The sequence below is a fragment of the Orcinus orca genome, chromosome 2 (genome assembly GCF_937001465.1).
Source record: "Orcinus orca chromosome 2, mOrcOrc1.1, whole genome shotgun sequence".
NCBI classification, from domain to species: domain Eukaryota; kingdom Metazoa; phylum Chordata; class Mammalia; order Artiodactyla; family Delphinidae; genus Orcinus; species Orcinus orca.
Window position 1 is genome coordinate 129,750,295 of NC_064560.1, and position 20,164 is coordinate 129,770,458.

The 20,164-nt window shown below is 37.4% G+C and overlaps 1 long non-coding RNA gene across 1 annotated transcript; it reads right to left on the minus strand.

Moving 5' to 3' along the window:
- Positions 1-6,247: 6,247 nt before the first annotated feature.
- Positions 6,248-12,111, minus strand: LOC117197886 (uncharacterized). The gene is made up of 3 exons (XR_004478784.1): positions 11,924-12,111; positions 7,129-7,219; positions 6,248-6,303 (listed from the first exon to the last, which is right to left on the minus strand). It is a non-coding gene; the product is annotated as an uncharacterized LOC117197886 (long non-coding RNA).
- Between the last annotated feature and the right edge of the window lie 8,053 nt (positions 12,112-20,164).

Sequence of the window (20,164 nt, forward strand, 5' to 3'; positions counted from 1 at the left end):
TGAAGGAATCAAAGAGGAAGTCAAAAAATACCTAGAGACAAATTAAAATGAAAGAATGATGATCCTAAATCTATGGGATGTGGCAAAAGCAGTTCTGAGAGAGAAGTTTATAGCAATACAATCTTACCTCAGGAAACAAAATCACAAATAAACAACCTAAACTTATACCTAAAGCAACTGGTGAAAGAAGAACAATCAAAACCCAAAGTTTGTAGAAGGAAAGAAATCATAAAGATCAAAGCAGAAATAAATGAAATAGAAACAAAGAAAACAGTACCAAAGATGAAAAAAATTAAAAGCTGGTTCTTTGAAAAGATAAACAATATTGATAAACCTTTAGCCAGACTAATCAAGAAAAAAAAAAGGGAGAGGGCTCAAATCAATAAAATTAGACATGAAAAAGGAAAAGTTAGAATGGACACCACAGAAATACAAAGGATCATAAGAGACTACCACAAGGAACCATATGCCAATAAAATGGACAACCTGGAAGAAATGGACAAATTCTTAGAAAGGTATAACCTTCCAAGACTGAACCAGGAAGAAATAGAAAATATGATCAGACCAATCACAAGTAATGAAATTGAAACTGTGATTAAAGAACTGCCAACAAACAAGAGTCCAGGACCAGATGGCTTCGCGAGCAAATTCCATCAAACATTTAGAGAAGAGTTAACACCTATCCTTCTGAACCTATTTCAAAAAACTGCAGTGGAAGGAATACTCCCAAACTCATTCTACCCTCATTCTACCACCATCACCCTGATACCAAAACCTGACAGATACCACAAAAAAAGGAAATTACAGACGAATATCCCTGATGAACATAGACACAAAAATCCTCAACAAAATACAAGCAAACAGAATCCAACAACACATTAAAAGGATCATACACCATAATCAAGTGGGATTTTTCCCAGGGATGCAAGGATTTTTCAATATCTGCAAATCAATCAGTGTGATACACCACATCAACAACTTGAAGAATAAAAACATATTATCTCAATAGAAGCAGAAAGAGCTTTTGACAAAATTCAACACCGATTTATGATAAAAACTGTCCAGAAAGTGGGCATAGAGGGAAAATACCCCAACATAATAAAGGCCATATACAACAAACCCACAGCAAACATCATTCTTAATGGTGAAAAACTGAAAGCATTTCCTCTAAGATCAGGAACAAGACAAGGATGTCCACTCTCAACACTCTTATTCAACACAGTTTTGGAAGTCCTAGCCACGGCAATCAGAGAAGAAAAATAAATAAGAGGAATACAAATTGGAAAAGAAGAAGTAAAACTGTCACTGTTTGCAGATGACATGATACTATACACAGAGAATCCTAAAGATATCACCAGAAAACTACTAGAGTTAATCAATGAATTTGGTAAAGTTGCAGGATACAAAATTAATCCACAGAAATCTCTTGCATTCCTATACACTAACAACGAAAGATCAGAAAGAGAAATTAAGGAAACAATCCCATTCACCATTGCAACAAAAAATAAAATACCTAGGAATAAACCTACTTAAGAAGGTAAAACACCTGTACTCAGAAAACTATAAGACATTGATGAAAGAAATCAAAGATGACACAAACAGATGGAGAGGTATACCATGTTCTTGGATTGGAACAATCAATATTGTGAAAATGATTATACTACCCAAAGCAATCTACAGATTCAGTGAAATCCCTATCAAATTACCAATGGCATTTTTTACAGAACTACAACAAAAAAATCTTAAAATTAGTATGGAGACACAAAAGACCTCGAATAGTCAAAGCACTCTTGAGGGAAAAAAATGGAGAAATCAGACTCCCTGACTTCAGACTATACTACAAAGCTACAGTCATGAAAACAGTATGGTACTGGCACAAAAACAGAGATATAGATCAATGGAACAGGATAGAAAGCCCAGAAATAAACCCATGCACCTATGGTCAACTGATCTATGACAAAGGAGGCAGGACTATACAATGGAGGAAAGACAGTCTCTTCAATAAATGGTGTGGGGAAAACTGTACAGCTACATGTAAAAAGACGAAATTAGAACACTCTTTAACACCATACACAAAAATATACTCAAAACGGATTAAAGACTTAATGTAAGACCAGACACTATAAAATTCTTAGAGGAAAATATAGGAAGAACACTCTTTGACATAAATCACAGAAAGATCTTTTTTGACCCACCTCCTAGGGTAACAGAAATAAAAACAAAAATAAACAAATGGAACTTCATGAAACTTAAATGCTTTTGCACAGCAAAGGAAACTATAAACAAGATGGAAAGACAGCCCTCAGAATGGGAGAAAATATTTGCAAATGATGCAACATACAGGGGATTAGTCTCCGAAATTTACAAACAGCTCATGTGGCTCAACACCAAAAAAACAAAAACCCAATCGAAAAATGGGCAGAAGACCTAAATAGACATTGTTCCAAAGAAGACATACAGATGGCCAAGAAGCACATGAAAAGATACTCAACCTCACTAATAATTAGAGAATTGCAGAAGAAAGCTACAATGAGATATCACCTCACACCAGTCAGAATGGCCACCATCAAAACAATCTACAAACAATAAGTGCTGGAGAGGGTGTGGAGAAAAGGGAACCGTCTTGCACTGTTGGTGGGAATGTAAATTGATACAGTCACTATGGAGAACAGTATGGAGGTTCCTTAAAAAACTAAAAATAGAATTACCATATGACCCAGCTGTCCAACTACTGAGTATATACCCAGAGAAAACCATAATTGAAAAAGACACATGCACCCCAATGGTCATTGCAACACTATTTACAATACCAGGTCATGGAAGCAACCTAAATGCCCATCAACAGATGAGTGGATAAAGAAGCCGTGGTACATATATACAATGGAATATTACTAGGCCATAAAAAGGAATGGAATTGGGTGATTTGTAGAGACGTGGATGGACCTAGAGACTGTCATACAGAGTGAAGTAAGTCAGAAAGAGAAAAACAAATATTGTATATTAATGCATATATGTGGAATCTAGAAACATGATACAGATGAATTGGTTTACAAGGCAGAAAATAGAAACACAGATGTAGAGAACAAACGTATGGATACCAAGGGGGGAAAGAAGGGGGCAGAGGGTGGTGGCTTTGGGAAGAATTGGGAGATTGGGATTGACATATATACAGTAATATGTATAAAATAGATAACTAATAAGAACCTGTGATATAAAAAGGGTTCCCTTTTTATATTTTACTATAATTTATATTTTACTATTGATCTCTCTTTTTATGGGTGCTAGTATTTGCCTTATATATTGGGGTTCTCCTATGTTATGTGCATATATATTTACAATTGTTATATCTTCTTGGATTGATCCCTTGATCATTATGTAGTATCCTTCTTTGTCTCTTATAACAGTCTTTATTTTAAAGTTTATCTTGTCTGATTTTAGTATTGCTACTCCAGCTTTCTTTTGATTTCCATTTGCATGGAATACCTTTTTACATCCCCTGACTTTCAGTCTGTATGTGTCCCTAGATCTGCAGTGGGTCTCTTGTAGACAACATATATATTGGTCTTGTTTTTGTATCCATTCAGCCAGTCTGTGTCATTTGGTTGGAGCATTTAATCCATTTACAGTTAAGATAATTATCGATATGTATGTTCACATTTCCATTTTCTTAATTGTTTTGAATTTGGTTTTGTAGGTCTTTTTTCTTCCCTTCTTCTTTTGTTCTCTTCTCTTGTGATTTGATGACTAACTTTAGTGTTGTGTTTGGATTCCCATTTCTTTTTTTGTGTGTGTATCTATTGTATATTTTTGGTTTGTTGTTACCCTGAGGATTTGATATAGCAGTGTGTGTAAAAACAAGATTGTTTTGTGTTGCTGGTATTTTAATTTCAAATGCATTTCCAATATCCTGAATTTGTGCCCTCCTCTTCTCAGACTTCCTGCTTTTGATTCATATTTGTGTGCAGATGATTTCCTGCCTTTATGTTTGCCTTTACCAGTTAGCTTTTCCATTTGTAATTTTCTTGTTTCTAGTAGTGGCTTTTTCTTTTCTGCTTAGAGAATTTCCTGTAGCAATTGTTGCAAATCTGGTTTGGTGGTTGTGAATTCTCTTAGCTTTTGTTTGTCTGTAAAGCTTTTGATTTCTCCACTGAATCTGAATGAGATCCTTGCTGGTACAGTATTTTTGGCTGTAGCTTCTTCCCTTTCATCACTTGAAATACATCTTGCCACTCCCTTCTGACCTGCAGAGTTTTTGCTGAGAAATCAGCTGATAACCTTATGGGAGTTCCCTTGTATATTATTTGTTGTTTTTCTCTTTTTGTTTTTAATAATTTTTCTTTATGTTTAATTTTTGTCAGTTTGATTACTATGTGTCTCAGCATGTTCCTCCATGGGTTTATCCTGCCTGGACTCTCTGTGCTTCCTGGACTTCGGTGACTGCCTTTCCCATGTTAGGTAAGTTTTCAGCTCTTATCTCTTCAAATATTTTCTCAGGGGTACCAGAAGGAGAAGAGAGAGAGAAGGACCTGAGAAAGAAGCTGCAAATGTTGGTGCATTTAATGTTGTTCCAGAGGTCTCTTAGACTGTCTTCATTTCTTTTCATCCTTTTTTCTTTATTATGTTCCATGGCAGTGATTTCCAACATTCTGTCTTCCCGGTCATTTATCTGTTCTTCTGCCTCAGTTATTCTGCTATTGATTCCTTCTAGTGTATTTTTCACTTCAATTATTGTATCGTCCGTCTCTGTTTGTGTTTTAGTTCTTCTAGGTCTTTGTTAAATATCTCTTGTATCTTCTCAATCTGTGCCTCCATTCTTTTTCTGAGATCTTCAGTCATCTTCACTATCATTACTCTGAATTCTTTTTGTAGTAGATTGTCTATCTCCACTTCACTTAGTTTTTCTTCTGGGGTTTTATCTTGTTCCTTCATCTGGGACATATTCCTCTGCCATCTCATCTTGTCTAACTTTCTGTGATTAGGTTTCCCTTCCGTAGGCTGCAGGGTTATAGTTCTTCTTGCTGCTGCTGTCTACCCTCTGGTTGATGAATGTGTCTAACAGGCTTGTGGAGGCTTTGTGGTGGGAGGGCCGGGTTCCTGCCTGCTTGCAGGTGGAGCTGGGTCTTGTCCCTCTGGTGAGCAGAGCCATGCTCAGGAATACTTTAAGCAGCCTGTCTGCTGATGGATGGGGCTGTGTTTCTGCCCTGTTGGTTGTTTGGCCTGAGGCTTCCCAGCACTGCATCATACAGCCTGTTGGGTGGGGCTAGGTCCTGGGGGATAAATGGTCCAGGAGGGCTCACACCAGAGCTGCTGCTGTCAGTGTCTTTGTGCCTGCAGTGAGCCACAGTTACCCCCCACCTCTGCAGGAGGTTCTCCAATACTAGCAGGTAGGTCTGGCCCAGTCTCTCATGAGGTCACTGCTTTATTCCCTGGGTCCTGGTGCACACTAGAGTGTTTGCCCTCCAAGAGTGGAGCTTCTGTTTCCCTCAGCCCTGTGGAATTCCTGCAATCAAACCCTGCTGGCCTTCAATGCCAGATTCTCTGCAGGCTTCTTCTCCCATTGCCAGACGCCCAGGCTGGGAAGCCTGACGCGGGGCTCAGGACTTTCACTTCTGTGGGACAACTTCTGTGGTATAATTATTTTCCAATTTATGGGTCGTGCACCCAGCAGGTATGAGATTTGATTTTATCGTGATTGTGCCCCTCCTACCATTTTGTTATGGCTTCTTCTTTGTCTTTGGGTGTAGGGTATCTTTTTTGGTAGGTTCCAGCATTTCTTTTGTTGATGGTTGTTCAGCAGTTAGTTGTGATTTAGGTGTTTTTGTAAGAAAGGGTGAGCTCACATCCTTCTACTCCACCATCTTGCTCTCAAGTCCCCTGAAAAACCACCTTTAATATTCTAAATAATCCATAGCGAGAATCCTTTATTTTCCATCGCAAGTCTCAGAAATTCCAAATATATTTGGTACATAGGGTAAAAGATACCTTTCTCTCTCTCCTGTAGCCTTGTTTATTGAATGTGTGTGAGGAGGAGGAAGTGGGGGTAATGGTGGGAAGAGAACTTGACTAATTATGCTTATTTGAAAAATGAATGCTAATTCAATTAAGTGGAAAGAAAAGGAAAAAGAACCATCAGTTGAATATAATAATATCTTATGAAAAAATGAAGGAATTAGTAAAAATTAAGTACTTAGCATAGCATTTGCCATAATAGACAATCAACAAGTTTCCTACCTTCACTTTCCCTTTTCTAGATTCCAAATATAGTTTCCAAAACTTGAACAGAGGCAAGAAGTTTCAACTCTACTGGAAAAATAAACAAAAAATTGTGAAATTCATAACTTTTTCACAGTTGCAATCTCACAGAAGACAAAAGAAATAATGCAAAAAAATAAACCTTATATGGGATATTCTTTTGTTCAACAAGGAAAATAAAACAGGTTTAATTCAAACGTTCAGGAACTTGGGTAGGTGTTCATTATAATGAGCAGATAAAGCTAGATGTGGTTAGATGTATAAATGGTGTAATGAAGTGAAAGTATGTGACTCTGGAGTTAGACAGATGTGGAAAATTTATTTAATCTCTCTGAGTTTTAAGTTCTTCATCAGCAAAATAAGAATGCCAACTTTTAAGGTCATTATAAGGATTAAATGAGATACTGTTGGTAACATCTAGGTAATACCTAGTAAATGCAAACAACTCCATTTACTCTGCTTTCTTTTCAGGTTAGGAACATACACTTCGAATAGTTTAAAGAAAAGATTAATATGGCACCATGATAAGAGACTTTGGGAAAGAATGTGGCTTATACAAAAGATTCTGAAAAATGGCATCGGGATTACACAATTGCAAATGGTCCATGAGAAAAACAAAAGCATTCAAAGAAGTCCTGCAGTTGCTCAGAGGGTACATGATTAGTTTAAATTTTTTACTGATGCGAGTAATTTGGAAGAGGGATACAAAACCAAGAATACACACAAAAGATTGGCATTAACCTATGAATTATTTAAAAAGGTGAACACTCAAAATGATCTGAGACTTGGTGGGTGAAGCATTCAAAGAGAAAAGAAAACAAGAATTTTAAATTCATATTCTCAGCAGGATGATTAACAAGGAAGTGAGGGATGTACCTGATGCTTAGGGAAAAGGATCTTGGGACATCAGATGTCTTGAGAGGAAGCAAACGAATAATCACCTTCAGGAATGTGAATGGCCTTCACACTAGGTGTGGAAAAACAGGATAAAGAGGCATTATACCTTAGGATAAGAGAGGAAAAACTTCAAGAGTAACATTCCATTTTAACTCAAGTAGACATTTATCCCCTACCAGGCATGTAGAGATATGCTGGTAATAAAATGGAAACAGTTATAATTTCTGTTTTTGTGGAGCTTATAATCTAGTGGGGAGACAATAAATAAAAAATTATATAGATAAATATATACAGCTTAAGTCTGAAAACTGTCAGGACAGAAATATTTCAAAATTCAATTTGTTTTAGATTTTATAAAGGCTATATATATATATATATATATATACTATGTATTCAAAACAAAACCAACAGCAGGGCCTGGAAGGATACCCCATAATCAATGACATTAAAATTTCTCCAGTAAAATGTAGGAATAATCACCAAAAGTGAGATTAAAAACTATGAATATCATTACAGTTTATGTATATAGAAATAAACAATAAATGAAATAGAGATAGAGATGATAAGCATTTTGTTGCTTTTTAATTCTAATTTTTTTGAAGTTTCAAACATATACAGATACAAACCAATTAGATTTGTGTTATACATTCCATAAATGTTTACAATATCTGTTTGCATGAGGGTCTCAAAGAAAGGGCTACATCAGTGTGAAGGGTAGTGGAATATGCCATCCCAAAATATGTGATTTTGGCATAAGGATTATTTTGAGCTGAAGGCAATTGAGGAGAAAAAGATACAAGAAAAGCTCTCTTCTCTCTATTTGCCTAAAAGCAGAACATACATGTGTAAAGGTGTCCTCCCTCCCCTCTCTACCAGGAAAAACAAAACTACCCTTATCAGCCCAGGGACCACACCAAAGGAATTAGCCTAACAAACTTCAGTAACTAACCCTTATCTTTGATTAGTTCCCCCATATATTTACCTTCCCACAATTTGACAACTTAGAAACTCAAAGTCCTTTGTCATGGCAATTCTCTAAAAATTTATTGTGTTTTGTGTTGTTTTTGTTAAGATGCTATATAAGCCGGAGTTCTAACTACCCCTTTGAATTACTCATCTCTGAGTGTTCCCATGTGTACTGTGCTATGCACATGTTAATAAATTCCTCTTTGTTTTTCTCTAGCTAATTTGTCTTTTGCCAGTCTAACTTACAGGGCACCAGCCAATAAATCTAAGATGTGTGGAGAGAAAATACTTTTTTCCTCTCCTACAAGTGTCACAATTGTCATTTATATTAGTTTGGAGTGGGACAGAGTAAAACTCTGTAGTCACAGGGCTGAATGACTCATTGAGAGAAATTAAATGTCAAAACATTTCTTTTTACAGGAAGTTCAAGAGAGAGATTTGTGTCCAAAAATGATAAAATTTCAGATTTTTTTTCCATGGTAGCTTTCTTGCAATGGGCTTATGCTGCTAGAAAATATTTCTTGTCCACATAGTAACACACAGATTAACTGTGTACTTCTTCCAAATATCTCATGCTGGCTTTCTCAATTCTCACCATCTTCAGTTGGTGTGTGCCCACAGTGTTGCCTTCTAGGAAATTTATCACTCATATCTTATCCTGTTGATGTTCTCTCATGGGCTATGTTTAAGTTTTTTGTAGGAACAGAGCACCAGTCCATTAGCATTATAAACTTGCTCAGGAAGCAGGTTTTTCCCCCCAGATATTCTGTCAAATCCATCAATGCAATTTTCAGCTGCATCATAATTTATGTAAACCCCTTTCCAACAGATTTTCTGAAACTTTATGCCATGATACTCCTTAAATTTTGTGTAGACAACTTTCTAAATCATCCTTTCATCTTCAATTTTCTGTTTTGCTTGTTGCATTCTAGCTTGTTCATGACCAACAAACCAGTTAATACCTATATTCTCCTAATGTCAAACTCACTTGATAAGTGAATGGTTATTTTAGGTTTTGCCATTTTATTTTTATGTTTTATTGTTTTTTATTTATCATGGTCACTAAAATCCTTCAACAACTTGTCTTTCTCTATTTTTAAGTCTTACATGCTACCCTACCCTTCAAAAATATGCTTCGTAGCTGTACCACACTGAAGCATCTACAGTAACTACAACTCTATGTGACTGATATTGACAGATGCTCCCTTTCTTCTTCTCACTGTTAATCACATCACTTCTTAGTGCAATAACACTCAAAGTCACAAAATAGAAAAAAAAAATGCCACAAAATATTTGTTCTCCACAGAGGCATCTGGGATGTGGTAGTGGCATTGAGACATAACTAATGGCTTGCATCAGTTCAGGTTAAAAGAGGAAGTTAGCACAAACTTTAAGAGAAAACTTAAGTGGTTCAAAGCATTTTAGGTCTTGGGATTTGGGGATACTGTGGGATTTTTTAACCCAACTGTTTACATGTCTAGGTCCATATGGGTTATATCTCATGGGCTGAAATAATTTGCAATGCAATCTATGTCACTGTTTAGGATATTTGAAAAATTATAGTTATTTAAGATGATAATTAGGACCGGAAATATGCAAAAGTGATCAGTCTCCAAAAGGAGGAAAAGTATATTGCAGACAAAAATTACAGAAAAGAATTTTGAGTGTCTACCATTGACCACACTCTCAGTCTTCTGAGGACCAACAAGTCCACATCTCAGGGGATGCTGGAGCAGAGGTTGATTTGCTCATGAGGTTGTTTTGGACTCAGCTCCCAAACTGAACGCTCCTTTCAGTCTGTCTACTCTGTAGCTGACCAATTGATTCATTTCCCCCCGTGCCCACTATTTTGCTTCTGTCATTTTCTAGATATGGATGCTCTATTCTCCTACAATTTCAACCTCCTTCAAACCACTGCTTCATTTTGCAGTCCAGGCTATTCCTGTCTTTACCACTCATGCATTTCACGCTGAATGATCACTGCTTAGCCCCAGGACTCTTCTTATATGATTTGTTCCCCATTAGCAGACCAAGACTTGAAGCCCATTGTACCCTGAGCCTACCCCTCAATCTAGGCTGCAGCTTCCAGTTGGTCCTATGTCAGAAAGTAAACACATCGACAGTCAGCACAAGTGTGCTCAGGTACTCATACCAAATTTCCTTCCTCCCTCTGCCCTGCCTCCTTCTTTTGGATTGCTATGGCATTATAAGGTGGTAGATCAAAGAACTGTGATCAAAATCAATGGACAAATTCATCCACAATATCTTGTAGAATGAAATAGTAAAATGCTCTTCAATAATTGTTTCCTTTATGGGCTTTCACATGCTGTCCAGTATTAACAACTGGACCCCTAAATATGTTGCTGCCCATGTTTATATCAATAACTTAAACAGGAACATAAAAACAACATTTATAAAGTATGCAAATGATACGAATTACAGGACATGACAAAGTAAAGATTGGGGCAAAGTAATAAAATAACATTTAGTGAGGATAAATGTTAATGCTATTTGGTACCAAAAATATGTATAAACTCATTAACATGAAAAAATAATTTAGCCCAGGCTCCATCAGACAAGTTAATGCCCTTAACAGTATCTTCGGTCAGTAATTTTTCTAGTTTTTAAACCATTGCTGATAGGTAGCTTACTATTGCCCAAAATAGCCTATGCCACTTTTGAAAAAAATCTAATGGTAAGACAATTCTTCCTACTATGGGGTTAAATTCCACCTTGTTTTAACATATATTAGTTTAACTTCTACCTTTCGATAGCAGCTATTCAGACATTTGAAGAGAGCTCTCAAAAGAAATAGCTATCACGTCATTTTTTCCTTATGCTTCTTCCCAGTTCCTCCTAAGACATCTCCTTAAATCTCCTAACTAATCTTGTCCTTCACCCCAGAAATACTACAGTATATCAAAATGTTTCAAAGTGCAGGATACAGAAATCAACACATCAAGAGGACATGATTGCCAGTTGACCCACGAACTGGACCTGGACAATGGGAGTCTCCTTCCCCCTCCCCTGTCCTTGGAATGTGTGTTCTGACCACTGTTCGCATAGTCAGAGCTGTTTCAAGGGTGCAGCCTTGAGAGAGTAAGGTGTTGTTGAGACCATCTGGACTGTGACTGCGACTGAGCCTAGTTAAGGCCTCTCTATTAACTTCTAAAATTCTGACAGGTTGATGCAGAGATCTACTCATCTTGTGGCCGCTCAAGACAAGCCTTGTACATAGTTCCCTTTCTCATTGAAGCTGCCACCTACCAATCTGGAGTGGTCTGCCTCTTTCTTGGGTCTCTCTTGCTGTCTGTATGCGGATCAGTTTCAGATTTCACTGGAAAGCTCTTAAGGTTGCGAACCAACACACATATTTCAGGTGGGAGCTTATAAGCACATAATAGAATATTATTTTATCTCCTTTTTTCTGAATATTTTATCTATTAATAAATATAATCTTATGATACATAAAGGCAGGGTAGGAAAGACCTAGTTGGGATATATATACATATATATATACACACACACACACACACACACACACACACACACACACACATATATATACACATATATGTATATATATGTATGTGTGTGTGTGTGTGTGTGTGTGTATATATATATATATATATATACACATATATGAAAAAATGTCTGAAGTTCTTAACTGACTTCAAGCTTACTATGAGCCAGTTCTGTGATACAGCTGATCAACCATTTAAGCAAATTCAATGGCATTAGTAGAGGTATGATATCTAGACTTTAGAAATTAATATCCTTGTTACACACTGCATTGATTATACCATACCTGGAATATTGTTTCCATTCTTAGAAAATATTTACTCTTGGGATCTTGACAAACCAGCATGCATTCAGAAAACAGTAGTCAGGAAGATAAGGGCAGTCTCCTAACCAGGTGACATGAAGAACTGCTGGTGTAACATGGCATCTCAGGTCAGGAAGGAACTCACCAGGGATGGCTGCCATCAAAACTCTGAAGCGCGACACCTGGAAGAGAGTCGTTTATTGTGGTCATTCCATAAAGCAGACTAGACAAATGGGTGAAAGCTACAGAGAGGCAGGATTTAGAATAGGTGCTTTGACATGTGGTAAATTCGCAGTCACTGCAAGTATTCAGGTAGAGGTGGATTTCTATTTAGCAAGAATAATGTGTTGTGGATTCAGACATTAGATGACAGTTTGAGTAAATCTATAATTTCCCTTCAAAAGCTAAGCTTCTAGAATTTCTAATACCAAAGTTTCCCATCAGTTCAAGAAAAAAAACCAGGTATATTGGCAGTGAGGTGACATAGAGGCAGAAAACGAAAGCTATATATGCATCATGCAATGCTCCTTTGAGACAGAGAAAAAGAGCTTGTCTGTAGCATTAGCCCGTCCTTTCCCCTGGTCCACTATGATGCTAACCTCTGGCAGGTCATTTCCTACCAACCTCTTCTGAGACTTCGGACCACTCTGCCCCATACCTCCTGGTGTCAGATGCTCTTCAACAGCGAGAAGCAACAGGGAGGAGGGATTTAATTCCCTCCATTAATTAACTTACATTCTAACCTCTGGAGGCCCTTTTGATAGTGTTTTTTCTATATTAAGTTATAATTTTTGATGAAATATTAGAGGTCATTTAAATCACTAAGAAAATTATGTATGTTAATATACATCCATGCATGCATTTAATCAAGCATATACAAACATTTATTTCAAGTGTCATTCTCAAGTCATTTCTCAAAGCAGGCAAAAGGTAAGATTTTTCACTTCTCTGTTCTTATTTAGTAAGTTAGAAATTGAATTAGTAAAAATGGAAGTTAGGTATGAAATAATAAAAATGTAAGATTCTAAGCAGATGATAAATTGGGTAGGCCAGCGAAGAATAAAAGTTCTGAGAAACACTCATGTACCTAACAGTCAATATGATTTATAATAATTTAAAAATATTAAGTGTTAAAGAAGTATTACAATAAGTATTTGATGTTCCTGTCCTTTTTTAAAAAATGGCTTGCCTGGTAGTAAACAAGTATTATAGGTGTTTCTTTCTTCTTTACAGAAAAAGCAAAAAACTGTTATACCAAGTAGTTGGTAGATTTAATATTAGATAATGATTTAAGAGTTTCCATAAAGTGAGAAAGGCTGAAGTCATTACCATTTTAACCGTGTCTTGGTATGTATTAATAAGGAGACTATAAAGATATAAACCCCTTAAGCAATCCATATAGAGAGAAGTGCTTATGGGTACAGGTCTTTGGTACTTGACCATCAGTTTCCCAAAAGTAGTGTTGGTGAGAAATACTAGAGAGATAAAGTGTATGAACAGAGAACTCAGGTATGATTTTCACGCTGTGGCAGCTCTGCTTCTCTTCTTTAAGCCAACAAGAAAAATGGCATTGTTCTGCTACATGCACCTCAAGTAACAGGTGCTCTCTAGATGAACAGTAATGATGCCTCAAGAATTAAGTAAGGACAACACTGTGGGATGGCACATAAGAAATAGAATGTAATGGGATAGTCATGATTGGCTATTATAAAACCTATGTGCCAATATTTTGCTTATAAGATGATGCATCGATAGTTCACTCTCAGTTGAATTAGTAAATCTGAATAAATTGTATTGGAATGCTAACTCACCAAACTCATTTTGTGCAGTGGCATAGACTGCATGTTTTGGGTATATTTGATAAAAACAGTGGAGCTAACTGATCATGAGATTCCACTGAGCAGAAATATTTCCGGAACAAACACGGCCAAGAGAAATCAGTATGTCTGTCTGATTAAGGACCTGTAACAAATTTGAAAATTGCGATGCATCAAAGTGAAACTCATCATTTCGGTGACAGGCATGGCTGTGCGTGCACTAGTTAAACAAAGTATTGGGGTTTGTTATGCACTGGCTGCTTTTGTTAGTTCAGAATAGAGTCATCCTGGATACCTATGGCAAAAACTGAGAACTTTTTTTTCTAATACTAGTGATAGATAATTTTAAATATTTATAAGTGAACATTTATTACTATGAATAATAAGAAAATAGGAAAGATAACAGAACATCTACTAATATTCTGCTCAAAATTAGTAACATAGAAGCCTGCAGCCTTATTTGCTACACAGTGTGACCAACAAGATAAGGTTTGGAGCTAAATGATGTTGTAAGTACACTACATAACGGTATAGAATGTCCAGGACATCATTCTCCTCTACTGTCCTTTCCACTTTACCTCTGTTTTTTGTTTGGTTTTTTTTTTTCCCGGTACACGGGTCTCTCACTGCTGTGGCCTCTCCCGTTGCGGAGCACAGGCTCCGGACGCGCAGGCTCAGCGGCCATGGCTCACGGGCCCAGCTGCTCCGCGGCATGTGGGATCTTCCCGGACCAGGGCACGAACCCGCGTGCCCTGCATCAGCAGGCGGACTCTCAACCACTGCGCCACCAGGGAAGCCACCCCTGTTTTTTCTCCTTGTCTTCCCCAAGTCCTGAATGCTTCTGATGTGTGGCAGCATCCATTCGTAATGTATTTCAAAGCCAGAAGCATATATCTGCTCGCTAAAGCACGTTAGTGTCCCCAGAGTCCTATATTACCTTTCAGTTCCCTTCTGAAATCATTACCAAATATTCCTTCTATCTCTTGACTCTTCAGCTCCAATTTCGCTTCTGCTAATTTCATCCCAGGACAAAGACAGACCATGATCTAGTGGTTAGACCACGAGGTGTGGCAGGAGCTCATTTGGAGTCTGGTTCCCATGAAGGGACTGATTCGCCGCATGGCCCTGGGCAAGTTACTTAGCCTCCATTGCCCCTCATGAACCTGAGTCTTAATAACACCTACCTCACCAGGGGTTGTGAGAATTCATTAATAAGCTATCATTATCAGTCTTCATTATGCACCTCTGTGCAACCCCAAACAATCCCTCTTGTTCTAATTGAGCAGTAGAGTGTGTCTGTTTTCCTGTGGTTTTATTTTTTGTGTGTGGGGAGGGACCATTGTGTGCTCCCCTCTACTGCTCAAGACAGCTATTAGAACCAGCCCATTTTATCTGGGTAATTCAGCTTTGTGGAATTTTTTAAGTCATACAGCAACCTAGATGTTGACACTGAGAAATTAAAATGATAATTATTAGGCTGGGTTCCCATCCACTGCAAAGTGATGGGCTCATTTTTCTCTCTTCAAAACTGCCAGCTAGCTGGCCTCTTTGCTTCTCAAAGCAGCAAAGTTTTACAGAACCGAGGAACATTACCCAAGCCACAGTGCAATAACTCTAATAAACTGCACCTGTAGATGACTCGCTGGTTTATTTATATACTGTATCACAGGTCATTAACAGAAAATAACCCACTGAGATACAACATTCTTGTTTACAGTGAGGTTCTGGTGGTGACAGCAGGAATATAAAACACAAAATCAACAGGGAACACTGAACTAATAAAAAGACAAGGGTCTATAAAGCATAGAAAAAAAACAAAGCCAACTGTGCGGGCAAAAATAAAATAAAATAAACTTCCATCGTAAAACAATCAAAGGCTATGGTATATTTATAGAGACCGGGGAACCCAAAGACCTACTGAGTGGGAATATTTATGGGTGTCAGATTGAAAGTCGGGAAATCTGTGTGCTATTGGGAAGGAAAGCTTGATCGGTTAGATATATCCTTAGAAAAACAGATTTGTTTCCCCTTCTTTCAGTTGTCCTTATCAAACTTTCCAGCCAATAGGCTTTCGGCTATCTTAGTTATTAGGTTCTGGACAATTTTTAAAGACTTTATTAGATTTGTTACAATATTGCTTCTGTTTTAGTTTTTGATTTTAAGAAGAACCTAATATTAGGTTATTAGCTTATTAATAAAGAACATAATAACTTTCAAAAAGTTAATGTATGTTGAGTTTAGAAAACGCTTGCCAAGAAATTTTTATGCTAAAAAGTAAAATTTTGACCACACTTTCACTATCATGCCACTTCTCAACCTTTATTGCTAAGAATGATGGAGCCTTCTTTACAAGGGGTTGATCACTGGTAGGTAGTATAACTTTAAGTTTTATTGAGACCATTTGCTTTGATAAAACTTCCCTACTCCTGAATCAAAGTATTTGAAATTTTATACTTTAATTTTATATTTAATGTTACATCCCTCTACCACTCATCTCTTAAATGCTAATACTTTTAAGGTGAATGATGCAAAATTTAAAACAAATGTTATTATAAAAAACATTTAGGTGATTCTGGAAGAAAAGAAAAATAAGGGAAGGGAAGGAGGGAGGAAAAAAGGGGAAAAGGCAAAAAGAGGGAGAGAGAGAAGGAGGAAGGCAGGGAGGCAGGCAGCTGAGTTGGACTCTGAAAAGCACGTCTCAGTCATTCCTGAGACTAGTTTTGACCATAGCACTTTCAATGTGGATACAGTGACAGTAATGCAAACAGCACCTGATTTTAATCAAATTATCTAGAGAGTTGCTGCACAACAATTCTTAATCATCCTGTAACACAGCTGAAGTTAGTCTTATTGCTTCCAGGTTCCTATGTTTTTGCCTCTTCAACAGAAGCATCTAATTTTGTAACAAATATTATTTTCTACTGTGTGCAAAACAAATGAAAAGAATAAGATGAAATCCATCTCCTAGGAACTTGTCATTTATTCAGAAGCTAAACTCCATGAAGGCAGTGACTGTTTTGCTCACCACTGTATCCCCAGCACTTAGAATAACTCCAAGCATGTGGTAAATGGTCAAAAAATATGTGTATATGTCTTAAATGAAGGAATGAGTGAATGAATGAATGAATGAAATAGAGATGAGAAACAACATTAGGGCTATAGAAATCTAAGGACAGGAAGAATGTTTGTATATAAAGAATCCAGTTCAATGTCTGTCAAATATAATTGTTCAATTAAATAGTAGCTGTTCATTTTTTAAAATGGAAACTAATATTATTGGAAAATTATTTGTGTTGGAAGTAGCAAACTTCCTGAGTCAACAAGCGAAGTTTGCTTTAAGGACTTCCCTGGCGGTCCAGTGGTTGACTTCACCTTCCGATGCAGGGGGTGTGGGTTCGATCCCCAGTCGGGGAGATTAGATCCCACGTGCCTCGCAGCCAAAAAATCAAAAGCTAAAACAGAAGCAATATTGTAACAAATTCAATAACGTCTTTAAAAATGGTCCACATCAGAAAATCTAAAAAAAAAAGAGAGAGAAGGTTGGTTTAGGATGAATAAAGATTACCAAGGGAAAGCAATCTAAGTAGAGAAAAATCATATTATATGGGGAACCAAGAGGTCAAAAATGCATTGTACGTACTCTATGCAGGTAAGTGCTGCTATCATCTCTAAAATGATCACCGGTCAGGGCTTCCCTCGTGGCGCAGTGGTTGAGAGTCCGCCTGCCGATGCAGGGGACTATGGGTTCGTTCCCGGTCCGAGAAGGTCCCACATGCCGTGGAGCGGCTGCTCCCGTGAGCTATGGCCGCTGAGCCTGCGCGTCCGGAGCCTGTTGCTCCGCAACGGGAGAGGCCACAACAGTGAGAGGCCCGCGTACCGCAAAAAAAAAACAAAAACAAAAACGGTAAAATGATCACTGGTCAGCCCATCTGCAATACTGGAAGTTTTTATGAAATGCCATTTTTAAGATGATATGGAATCTTTAGCTAATAAAAGCCACAGATACTGAAAATAGGCCAATCCTTATAAATTCATTAATTATTTACATGTGCCTTTGGAAACTATTTAAGCAAGAGTGGCCCCAGCTTTGAAAGATTAGAAGGAGTAGTTTGTGCTGACTTGCGGCAGTCTTTTCTTCACAGTTTTGAGAGTAATCAACCAAGATGGTGCCAATTTATTAAAAAAGAGAGCCAGAAAACAAACTTTAGTGCACCAGGGTACAGGCTCTGCGAAGTGGTTCTCCGGTAGGAATCCCAGTGATTATCACAGGGAATGGAAAATTGCAAGCATGCGATATATTGTAATAAATCAAGGAGCGGCCTGCTTTCCTTTCCACAGGCAGAAATTGAAGCCTAGAGAACTTCGGCGACTAGCTTAGAGGCACAGAGCTTGTTAGTGGCACTATTAGGCCAACACTTCTGATTCTTGGCTCAGTGTTTGATCTGTTTCCCTTTGTTTATTTTAGCTTATAGTGACTCCATTAAAGGAACTGGACCCACTATCAGCTGCTCTCTAGACATTTTCCCGATTTGAGTCTTTAGCCATGAGACATACATCTCTATCCTTGTTTCTAGTGAGAGATGAACTGGCATCCGTGTGCTTGTTTCTGAGGAGGAAATCATTTTGAGTTGAAACACAGCCAGACTGAGGAAGTCCTGCTGAGTCTGAGGGAAGTTCACTCATCCTTCGCAAATGCTCTGGAAGGAAGAAAAAATAATTCTTGTCTTTGCAGTTTTAGCTAGCAAATATCGGGCAACAATCCATTGGATTATTTCCTATGCACCTGTATGTAAATAATCCGAATGGAACTGATTAACATTTAAATTCTAAGTTACTGAAGTATCCAAGGGGAAATTGATTAGATTGACTTGATTTGGTGCCAATATGGTAAATGCCTTAATGTTTTAAACAAATCAGGGCAGCAATCTGTAATGATTTTGAAACATCATACTTTTAAAAATCCTCATTTTGAAAGCTATAAGATAGTAACAGTCTCAGTTTGTTTTCCTTCTCCTTAGTAGCAAATAAATTTTATGTTTATTTTCACAGACATGGAGGTACTAGACGGGTCACTATCGTGTTCCTCTAGTGGATTATTTCTAACCCAAATGGCTTTTTTTTGTTGTTTGCAGAAACCAAATGCCTTTGGGGGCTTAATGTGCTTGGAAAATATGTAAATGATGGCTTTCCCCTGTCAATCTGGGAGTTACAATTCAGTAAGCCCTTCATCCACATCATCTGTAGCGTAATAGCATTTTAATTTAGAATGAACCTTTTTGCTTAGCTCATATGTATCTTGCACATTTTATGAGAAACTATTTACAGAGAAGTACAAAAGTCCCTAGAGACGCAACATCTCATTTTCAATTCTGTTGGCAGGAATACTAATTACATTATCACATATTCAGCAGCATTCAGCAAAATTATTTATTCATTCATCCTTAAGACCCGAGATGCCCACCAGGTCAGTTTCAATAAGCAGTACCTTGAGAATCTCTGCTGATGATACACACAGATAATTAGGTGTAGAGTTGTGAGAAAAATCTCACCCCCAAAAGCTCAGCCTTGGAGATTTGCCTGCTTCTTATTTCTTTGAGTGAAAGAGAAAATCCAGTTGTTGCTAGAAATGAGGAAACATTTATCACCCAACTCTCTCATCTCCACAGGTCTGGTTTCTTAATTGAAGTTTGATTTTAGTTCTTAGAATAGCACGTGAAGTTGCTGACAGTTAATGTTGAAGTCAGGGTGAATGGTCTTCTAAGAAGATTGTCTTCAGTATGGTAAAAATACTCAGAATTTGGAACAACGTTGCTCCTCAGATGATTTTGCAAGTAAATATTTGTTTAATTCCACAAACCTTTGAAATCTTTAATAATCATTGTTTAACAACAATGGCTTATACTGTAGACCATCTTTTAGTAATCTTGCTCCAGTGAGATGTAAAAGGAACTAGAGGAATGTAAATACGCATATTTTATTATCTATGCCAGATATTTCCTAGTAGTAACAACTCAAAGGTCTAGAAAATTTGAATACCTGACAATGACTAGAGCTTGGAAGAAGATAGGCCCGTAACATACAAACAATGTGATCCCAGAAGTTGCCCAATTTCAGAAACGAATGATAGTTTTGTTATTAAGCCAGATTTGCAGCCATGAAAACTGCTTTCTTGTCTACCTCACTCAAAAGGTGCAGAAAAAGTAAGGTTATCGTAAGACCACAGAGTAAATTCCTGGTGGGATCTTTAGAGTTTGTTTTTGAATCAGGTGTGGATTTTCTACCTTTTTGTCTCAGGGATTTGTAAATGACCTTGGACTGCAACATCTGGGCTAGATCCCATCCCATCCTGTGTCCAAGTATACCTTCCCTTTAATGTAGGAAAATTCTATTTTCCCTCCCTACCATA